We start from the raw sequence: 10,254 nt of genomic DNA on the forward strand, positions 1-10,254 counted from the left end.
AGAGGGCTGCTCCAGGCGGGGCGGGGCCGCGAAGGCATCCCTGGGCCTGGCCTCACAGCGCCCCTCAGCGGCCATTTTGGCGGCAACAGGAGGAAAGTACCACCCCACGGCCTCCTCCTGATGTCGGTGGGTTTTAATTTCCAGAAGATCTCTCTTTTTTTGCTTTTTTTGGTAGGGCTGCTTCCCTAAAGAAGGTGTTTTATGGTTATTGTGGAAAGCAGGGGCTTTCCGAAAGATGGAGTGTTACTTGTAGGAAAAGAAAACCACTGGAAGTGGGGGAAAGGATGAAGATGTCAGAGTCTGGAGAAGAGAAGGCTGAGGGGAGACCTTAGTAATGCTTATAAGTATCTAAAGGGTGGGTTGAAGGAGGGTGGAGCCGGACTCTTTCCAGTGGTTCCCAGTGACAGGACGAGGGGCAATGGGCACAAGCTGGAACATGGGAAGTTCCACTCCAATCTGAGGAAGAACTTCTTTGGGGTGAGGGTGGCAGAGCCCTGGAAGAGGCTGCCCAGGGAGGGTGTGGAGTCCCCTTTTATGGAGATCTTCAAGTCCCTCCTGGATGCCATCCTGAGTGATGTGCTCTGGGCAACCCTGCTTTGGCAGGGGAGTGGGACTGGATGGTCTCTAGAAGGTCCCTTCCAACTCTGACAATTCCGTGATTCCATGTATATGCTTTCCTTACTCCCCACGTGGTGTTGGGGAACCTTCAGGCCTTACCTTCCAGAGTCATGAGATTGCACAAAAATTGTAAGCAAACTGTGAGTTTTGAGCCTTGATGTTTGTTGAGAAATAAAACAAAAGCTGAAAAGCAAGTTGTAATGGCTCAAAACACAAAGCAGATCGGCCCAGAAGATATTTTTTTTAAATCTCGTCATTTTAAAACTAATAATTTACTGGGAAGTGAATTTTACATAATCTGTTGAGAGAACTCCCCTGGTTTGGGTGTTTCTGTATATTGATCCATAGTCTAAACCTGTTGTAATGTTTTTTACCAGATGAAAAAATATTTTTCTTTTGATCAGCCCTGTTTGCAGCCTTCCTACACCACGAGCCAGAAGATGGCACTACAGGAATAGCTTATTCCTGTAGGGGGGCCTGCCTGAGAGGAGTTTTGCCTCTCAAAGGGTAAAGGTCTTTTTAGTGTGACATACTGGCAATGCAGAGAGCTGTCTGTCTGTCTGCTCTTACAGGCAGAAGCACCCGTGTTACAAAACCAGTTGCAGCCTGAATACTTTTACTGGTTTTTCGTTTGGCAGTCCGATCTCATATCGGAGCAGACAGGAGGGAACCATGCAAGGGCAGTTGAGAGGAAAGAAGTAAAACAGAGTTTGTTGGGAATTACGGAGTCTGGGTGCCCAGAGATAAGATTTGGACGTACTCACAAGGTCCTGTCATGTAGAGCCTCCTAGGGAGTGCCCTCCTTGGGTTGGCATAGGCTCCAGGGTGAGCCCAGCACCTTGGTCTCAGGCCTGTTAGCAGGCAGGAGGCTGACAGGGAGATTCGCATTCCCGGGGATGCCCTGACCACCCAGTTTGCAGTCTTGGTGGCTTCATTGCAGCAAGAAGATCTGGCAGCACATACCCTGTCGCCCACGCACAGGGTAAAGTGATAAGGGAGCTGAGAGATGGTAGATCCTGCCCTAAGCCACAGAAAAGCAAACTTTGTCCAGGTTTCAAGTATCAGTTCCAGGAATCAGGAAATGTCTCAAACAGACAGCGGCAAAGCGATTGATGTTTTTCTTACCAGGTTTTTTTGGGAAGAAAGGTGGTTGTAAAAAAATCGGACATTAAGATCAATGATTTGTGTGTGTGTGTGTGTGTGCTTGCAGAAAAGAGAGTAGAAATAAATACTGCAGCAGGGCAGAGAGTGCAAATGTGTTGTTGGCCGCCTTCTAGGTGCTGATTCCAGTTTGGCATTGTGCTTTTCTTACAGCAGCCTAATGGGACTTTACAGAGACACAGCATAGCCGGGGTTAAGTGACAGTGGTGTACCCCTTCCCAGCCCAGTCTGGTCCCTGCACCTCCATTCCTTGTGTGGACATAGTCACAGGGTGAGTCTCTAATTCTGATTTTCTGCCTCTTGATGGTGATGCTTTCCCTTTGTTATGTTATACCGGTAAATGGCCTGTCCGTCCTTCCTGACCTCTGTTACACATGGCTCAGGAAAGGGATATGGTTTGCTGTATGTCACTGAGTGTAGGTTTTCCTGAATTAGTAGCTCTACCTGCTCTCATATTGTGTGGTTCGTGCTAGACTTTTTCCGTTGAGACTCCAAACTGCTAGAGATCTCTGTGTTCCACTGGTAAACACTATATCCCCCGGTCATACCCAGCACTAGCAATATCCACCCCTTTCCTATTAGAATTGTTGCCAGTGTGATGTAAAGACACCAAGTCGGGGGCTCCTGTACAGTGTGTTACTGCCCTGACCTGAGGACTCTGTGACATTTAGGCTTTGTTACAAATTGGTTTGGTTAAACTGTCTCTTTTGAGTCACCCATTTATGTTCTTTTTTATGATTTCCAGCATTAATATGTCATTGCTACAGCTGGAAAGACCTACATTCTCTTCAGTGCCTGCTTTGTTGGGAACAATGTCTAACATGTTTTCTACAGCAATGTAATTTAAAGCATTATCTTGCTGGGAAAAAAAATGCACGTGGACTTGCAAGACAAAGTTAGGGAGTTGCAGGCTACCTGGAGAATAAGTGTTCAAGTGAAGCTCTGTGGGTAAAACAGGTTGAAATGAAATTTGATTTGGTTTGGGTCAAACTTAATGTTCCTGTTGTTCATCTGTGCTCCAGACATGAAGACTGTACAAATATATTCAGCTCAGAACAGCCATATAAAAGAAATTATCTTTCTTTAGAAGACAGATTCTTTCCTGTGTCTCATTCCCACTGCAAGTCAAAGAAATTTTAAAGGAATTGATCAAATTAATCTCACTGCATGCATTTTTTTTCTGTCAACTAAGTCACCTACAACTTTCCATGTGTATTTTTGAGCTGGGACATTATGAGTCCTATTACGTCTCCAGCAGCATCTGTTGCCGTGAAAGAATGTTCTCCTCCAGGGCCAGGTGTGTTGGATTTGGTTTTGATAACAGGCAACTTGAGGCGGGAAACTACCAGTTGATGCAGTCTTTGAGTGCAAATTGCCTAATTTTTCCCAGAGCTTTTCCTGTGCCATTGGCATGTACTTGGCTCTTAAGTAATATTTGATATCCAAGGTACAAATCTGAAGTGGAAGAACTGCTTGTAGGTATGTTCTACTTGGCTGATCAGTCATTCAAAAGAGATCCTCTGACAGCTGGTGAACACCGTGTACAAGCACTGAGGGTGGTTTCTGCCAGATGGCTGCCTGTGTATTTGGATAATAGAGACCCCTGTTAAAAGAGGTTATCTGTATTGTTATGTTATGTGTATTGTATGGTTATGTGTATTTCTCTGTCTTACTACATGTGATGGTGCTACGGTCTGTAAAGCCAAGCTGCAAGGTCTTGATCAGAATTTTTGAAAACACAACAAGGGACAGCACTGACCCATCTCACAAAGCCCTTTTAAGACTTTCAGTCTGTGTTGCAAAGAGTGTGCCCAACTATTCATCTCTGATATGAATAGCCTAGAGGTTTGGTTTCTGAGTAGGTTATTTAAAGCTTATGTGCTGTCTTCTTTCAAGAAGAACCCAGCTGCCAATTTAACATGGCTGCCCATCAGGGACCTGCATGTTCTTCATCCATTTTTTTTATGTTGGCATTATAGTGTGGGGCAAGCTAGAATAAGACACGGAGCTCTCAGCTTACCTCTCCCTTGATATGTGACTCTCCTTAGTGTGCCTTTGTATGGGGTCACACAGTGTTAGTCATGTGGGTGCAAGACGATGTGACAGAGAGGGACAGGCTGCAGCTGATGCTTGTGCCTTCCTCGGGGCATGGGCCTCTGGTTACCAGCTCTCGTTCCTGGCGGAGCACCACAATCGTGCTCTTGCTCTCTGACCACGCGTGGCATATATACACACCACTACCAGGAGAGACAGCTCCTTCAGCGGGTGCCTTGGAGCACCAGAGAGATGCCACAGCCCTCCAAGACCTGCATGTGAGGTCCAGCAATAGCTGGGTATCAGCAGGCAGAGGGATGTGGGAGTCAAGTGTGTGAGTCTCATGAGCTGAGAATGTGACTTGGCAGGCCTGAAGATGACGGGGGCAGGTGATCTCTCACCATGGGACAAGATTTTGTTTTCCTAGGTCTTTTAACATGAAAGTCCAAACTATGAAGTTTAAAAGAGGGTTGCCAATCTAGGATGCTGGCCTGAAGTCTTTGTCTGTTAGTTGGATAGCTTCAGCCCTTCTCAGCATGTGCCAGTACTGATTCGGAGCAGGACTGTACGAGTTGCTCAGTAAACTATTTCAAAATCACTTTTACCAAAGCTCAAGAAGGGCAGCTGTTTCAGGGAGCACTCCCAATAAAGATGGAAGTTACAGCCTGAAGTCCTGGTTTCCTCTGTAGGGAGAATTTGTTAAGTCTGGGACCAAAGAAGGAAACTACTCAAGTGTTGATCAGTCTGTGTTTGCGTTAGCATGTGGCACAGGATAAAAACTCTCAAAGATGGCTATGAAGAGTTCAAACTTTCAGCAAAGTTTGTCTCTTTATCAGAGCTGTTGTCCTACATAAATCAGCTGCAGACCACTAAAAATGTGCTTAATTTTCAAGTAACGTAGATCATAGCAGCACGTTGTGAATACAAAAGGCACATAAAGGCGTTTGTTGAACAAATTGTCGGGCTGTACTCTGAGTTTGTGTACATACTGGCCTGTCTTCCTTGAATGGCTTGTTTCCCAGCCTTAGCAAACTTGCCCAAAAGGTAGATAAGTCCTGCTCTTGTGAAAATGTGTTCTTGCTACGTGTGGTGTGGCCTATATGGGCTCAACTAATTGCTGTTTTTCCTTCCATCAGGGATGCGCAAGAGATACAAGTGATAACATCAACCCTCGTTCAGAAGATCAGGTATGTTCCTTAATGACTACGAAACAGACCAGAGGAAACCTTGTAAGATAAACAAAGGCAGAGGTGTTTTATTAGTTGTCTTCTAAAAACAAACTTAGTCTTTCAGATATACAGGAATGGTACAGATGAGAAACTCTGAAATGAAACCACTTTTTAAACTAATGAGGCAGTTAATAAGTACTGTCATTTGCATGGAGGAGAACAACCTGAAAAATGGTAGTGTTCAGTATAGCATGGAGTAAAAAATGCATCAGTTGTGTCTCATAAAGAGCCAGAGAAAATGCCTTCCTGAGAAAACAGTGTGGAGAGCTGATATTTGGAAAGATAAAAGAGAAAACTTATTTTGTTTTTCTGTCTCTGAATTGATAAAGCTGAGAAGTGTAATAGCCTGAGGAGTGAGCAAAAAATGCCCATCCCCAATTTCCCCTGGAGTACCGGGTGTATGTGGCATGTTAACATACAGAATGGTCGTGTTGTTCCTCGAACAATACCCAGTTTAGGATATGTGTGCCTTCTGTAAGGAGAGTATAGGAAGCAATTAATCCCTTTTACCTGGAAGGACATGTAGCTTTCTCTTATTTCTGCCAGGGCTTTTGGGATTCAGTGGAGCACGTGTTTGCTTGAGCCCTGGATAAGAGTTTAGTTCATGGGGGCTGAGAGCTGGAAAGAAGCTTCCCCTCAGAGAAAAGAAACCTTTTATGAGTCCTGACTACCAGGAACTCTTGAAAACAATCTAGAAACTTTGCTTACTTTGGGAAGTGGATCTCTACACTGTTCTGTAATGATGGGGTGGATGGCAATTTCTTTTTTTAGTAGCCATTTTAAGGTCTTATTCTGTTATAATTTCTTGTAAGGCTTTAAAACTGATCCACAGACATTCTGTAGCCTCTCTCCAAGCATTTAATACTATGTGCTGTCCCCAGACATGCTAAACTTGCTGCAGGGTGGATGGGGTTATGATGTTATGACTAACTAATTAGCTAGGTTGTAGGAAACTAAATACCACCATCTTCACTGTAGCTATAGGCAGACACAATCACTGTCATGCTTCTTTGAAGTGTGTGCAGAGGATGTGAAATGAAGGAGATACCCAATAAGGGTTTTTGTGGTAACAAACACTAACTTTTGAGGTTGTGAACGTTGTGCTATATTGACCTTCCTACAAGCTATACCTGACTGCAGGGTTTCTTCAGTATCTTCTTTTTCTTTGCGTCTTGCTGGGAAAAGTTAAGCATGGCTACGCTGTAGAGATCTTTAAACAGAAACTTGTGTAACTGTGCCAGTTCCAGAAGGGGCATTGAATTAAATAATAGTTTTGCTCTGAAAAGGAACTTTCTGTTTTTTTAAAAAGGCTCTTTCCATGCAGTACAAACATTCTGTGGCTCCCAACTGCAAGTCTACACGAAGTGTGAATTGAGTTTCAAGTCCAAAAAACCCCAAATGTGATTGGTTTAAAGACAGGCGAGATTTGGTTTTGCCCAAATGTAACAAATGATGGGTGATTTGTTTCTTCACCATCTCACTTGTAAGCCTGCTTCGCAAGTTTCATGGCAACCATGAGAAAGAGAGATTTACTTTTCTTATTCCATGTCAGCCTGGGGTTCACTTGTGATCTCTCGGTCATTGTAGCAGAGCACTGGGAAAATAATCTCAAGTGTGGTGAGGTAGAAGTGGTGTTATGCACTCCTCCTCACTTCTGATCCTCTTAACAATCTGCCTGCACAGAAAATGGCCTGTACTACACAGCACTGTCATGCTGGGTATGCTCAAAAGAGGGTGGAAGTTGTTCAAACCTTTGTGCTCTGTATGTAGACCAGAGTCACAGCAGTCTGTCCCTTTTGCTGCCTGGCATACAACAGGGAAGTGAGGAAGGAAAAGGTCAGCACAGAGAACAGTGCACCAAGGAGAAATGCTCCAGATGGCTGTAGAGAACATAACTGAGGAGCCACCGTGAGGTGCTGCTTTTGTCATTGGCTTTCTCAAGACTTTGTGCTGTCCATCTGTCCCAGTCCCTGCCTTAACATGCTCCTCATTGCCCAGTTTCACTCATGAGACCCAAAGAGGCCAAGTGAGCTCCAGCGGATGTTTGTGAGGTTGGGCAGGAGCTGAATTCCCCCAGAGCCATGCCACTGGCTGGAATTCACCCTGTGACATTTCTCCATACCTAAATGCCCTTCATCTGGCAGAATTCTGTATGCCCTTGTGGGAATAAACAATGTATGCAAACTATGGAGACACAGTAAAAATATTTTTTTCTGTTTAAAAGTATAATGGCAAATAATAATTATCATCGTTGTTTCTTTGGGCCAGTGTGAACGATACCTCTTGAAATACTTTTCATGCTGCCAAGAAAATGCACACGTGAATTTTTATTGCTTTTATCAATCTCCCTCATTCATTTCTTAGTGCAAAGCCTTCCCAGAGGATTGGCAATAGCCTTCCTTTTACAATAAACAGTTTGTTTTAGGAGTATTTGCTCCCCCCATTGCTACATCGGCAGAGAAATGAAATGTTTATAAACTAATAGGTACTGTCCTCCCAAACCATAGATTTTAGTAATGGCAAGTTCAGTTTAATGCTCTAACAGATCGTGATCTGATATGTATTGTGCCAATTAATCTAGAATGTAGATATCAAAGTGAAATTTTATATTTTCAGCAACATTTCAAATTTCATTTTGAAGTAAATGCAAGTGCCTGGGTATATGAGGAAGTATTGCATTTTTCATTATCAAATAAATGAGAAATAGGTTACTAAAGAAGCATCTTTTCTTCATTACACATTTGAGCACTTTCCTGTATCCCTGTAAAAGTCAGCCTCCTTGGCATAAGAAGGGTGTAGATTCAAATCTGCAGCAGGACTACATGGACAGCACTTGGAAGAAAACTGTTTGAATGTTTTGTGTTTAAAGCCCGAGATTTGGTTGAAAACCTGCTGAAGTGGAGCAATTGCTCTTGTAATAATGGTATGAAATGCCATAAGAGGGGAGCTATGTGAAAAAAAGAAAATGTTTCAGTGTGGAAGCAAGTTTACATCACTGGGAGGGTTACATTTGTGGAGATTGTTCTGACAGGAGCGTTGTACATACCGTGGCCTTTTAATACCTCAGTACTAACGTAGAGGAGATGGATGTGATGACTGAGAGGGCTTAGTGATGTGAACAGCCAAGTTTGTCTGCCAGAAAGAGGACTTCTTTGCAAAACTTTCTCTTCCTGGGTTTGCCATCATGGCATGAGGGTCGGGGCTAGCAGGTGATGTAGCAGTAACGTCAGGCACCTCAATAATAGGAAATAATCACATATATTGCTGTTGTGTGAAAGTGTTGGAGATGATGTCTCCAAATAGATGTCAAATCTTCAGAGCCTTGGGCTGATGCTGTGAGGTGGCAGTGAGTATGTACAGTGTTAGGGTCAAATAGTACAGTTTCTGTTCCTTCTTGCTCTAGGGAAGAGTGACACAGCTGTTGATGTGCTTCCTTGGTTTCTTAGCCTGTAGGTGGGGGGGAGAAATGACCAGTGTCTAGCAGCTCCTAGGAGTGAGAAAAGAAAGCTACACGGAGGGTGTTGTGAGGAGCCATGTCTGAACAACCTTTGCCCAGACGAGCTTGTGGTGGTGAGTGGAGGACACTGTGTACAACACTTGGGTGCTGTGAGACCAGTGAGTAACTCCTGACACACCAGGCGTGCCTGGCTGCTGTGTTTTGTTGCCCTGGGTAAATGCCCTGTTCTGTTCATCTGGTCTCTGTTTCCCCACAGAACTGCACCAATCGCTGGCCGGAGACCAGTCTTCTAAAATAAATTAAAATCTAGTCCAAGTCTAGGGAGAACACTGATGGAGTGCAGAAACAGTTGTTCCTTTTAAGAGCCCGGTGTCCATGTTTTTGACACTCAACTCCTGCATGTAAGAGGAAAGCACCTGTAATGTGAGTGGGGAGATGGGGACAGGAGGATGGTCTCTTTGGCAGGTGTTGATACTGTGGACGGCTGTGCAAGCCAATTTAGGTCTGGGATATCTCCAAAGCAAAGCACTGTGAGTAGCACAAAACAGCCTCTGTCTTTTCCTAGCTGAGGATCCAGCCCCTCGAGTGTTGCTAGACAGAGGGACGCTGCTCCCCTTGCAGATCCCCGCTGGCTGATGTCCACCCCACTCATACAAATCCCCCTCTTCAGAGGGGCTTCTTGGCTATCCCTGGGCTGGTGGAAACAGCTGCAGGGATGCCTTTGCTCTTATGTGTGGTGGTAGCTTGCTCTCAGTGAAGACACCCTGTGTCAAGAGCAGAATCACGTTCTTGGGCTCAGTGATTGCCTCTCCTCAGTCTTTCCACCTTGGTTCTGTGGGTTGCCTGCTCCCCGGTGCTGTGTCTGGTGCTGCTGCATACCAAGGGCCAGCTTGACCTTTCTCTGGGATTTAGCCCTGCTCCCGAGGAGTTAAACTCTCAATTGCATTGAGCAATGGAAAGTATGTTCATTAACAATGTTCTATTTAAAATACAAAGCAAATGTAAGGATGGCAAGAGGTGTCGGATGACAGGGACAGAGAATTACTTTTTCCATGCAGAGCCTGAGCAGATGCAGGGTGTCCTTCCCCAGCTGCCAGGGCCTTCAGTCTCTCTCTGCGGGTAACGAAGGAGCTCGGTCACGGTGCATCATGTGCCATATATGGGAGTGCAGTGTCATTTCTTGTGTGGAGTATGTCTTTCCTTAGGTGAACAAAAAATACAAGAGGAAGCAGCCTTTTTTGAGGAGCATCCCCCAGGATCAAAGCTCTGAGCGCTGCTCGTGTTACTAGTATGGAGGCAGGAGGCTGAAACAAGTTCAACCTTTAAATGGTTTTGAGGCAAAGTAGGAGGTTTCCCTGCTCTCTTACAGATGAGGCACTGGAGCTGTTGAGGCATTTCCAAACTGTGCTTTTGTTTTGGGTATCTTTTGGATAGGATTTATTGATGAAATTAAAGCTAACTGTAAGAGAGGGTTTGGTATGTTTTTCAATTAAAAAGAAAAAAAAAAGTCATTGAATTTCCAAACCATCTTGTTTCTACATTTTCAAAATAAATAACAAAAAAAAAAATTGCTTTGTGTTGAAGCTGTCTCTGAGACTAGCTGAAAGAGGATAGTGTAGAAGAGGTTTTCCATTCTTTACAAACGACTGAATCATTTAAGATCACCCAAAAATGTTTGTGTCTTATAAGAACATGAATATTTTCTCAGACATTTGTCTCTGGGGTGATTTTTTTAAATTACTAAGACCTTTGGGT

This window comes from Calidris pugnax, unplaced genomic scaffold (assembly GCF_001431845.1).
Source record: "Calidris pugnax isolate Ruff unplaced genomic scaffold, ASM143184v1 scaffold448, whole genome shotgun sequence".
Classification (NCBI taxonomy): domain Eukaryota; kingdom Metazoa; phylum Chordata; class Aves; order Charadriiformes; family Scolopacidae; genus Calidris; species Calidris pugnax.